Below are 685 nucleotides of genomic sequence, written 5' to 3' on the forward strand. Positions count from 1 at the left end.
ACATTTACTTAATTAACAAACAAACATAATTAATTTTTTTTTTTTTTTTTTTTAATCATATGAAGCTACTTTTACTTCTGTAAATGTTTATTTAATCTTTTAGGATTATTCCAAACAGCGCCATGACAATGTACAGCAACTGGCTGCACCAATCTGTAGACCTGTTACATTACATTGACACATTTATGTTTCCAGGATTTTTCACTCCTTTCTGAAATGCAAAACAGTGTTATGGATTAAACCATATGAGCCTATTGTATTATAAAACATTTATAATTGGTTTCACTGTACCTCTGTTCTACTCATGGGATGCTGCCCTACACCTGCACAAATGTGAAAGCATCTGTGTGCCTGTTGTTTCAGAGTTGAAAAAAAAAAACGTCCTTTTTCCTTATGCAAAACTTGTATATTACTGTTTTGACAATCACCCTATGAGAACACTGTGATGATTTGCACTGTATGTTGAAGTGAACTCTTTGTCCGGTGCTTAAATGTTGTTTAATGGAACAAAAGCGCTATTATTAGTCATTAGTGCATTTTTTTTAAGGTTCAAACAAACAAAAAAAACCTACCTCTACCTCTCTGTACACATCTACATTAAAAAAATAAATAAACTCCACAGTTAATCCCATGAGGCTCTGTCTATTTTCTGTTCTGTGCTTTATTTCTTATTAGAAATTAAAAT

The sequence above is a fragment of the Cyprinus carpio genome, chromosome B7 (assembly GCF_018340385.1).
Source record: "Cyprinus carpio isolate SPL01 chromosome B7, ASM1834038v1, whole genome shotgun sequence".
Lineage (NCBI taxonomy): Eukaryota > Metazoa > Chordata > Actinopteri > Cypriniformes > Cyprinidae > Cyprinus > Cyprinus carpio.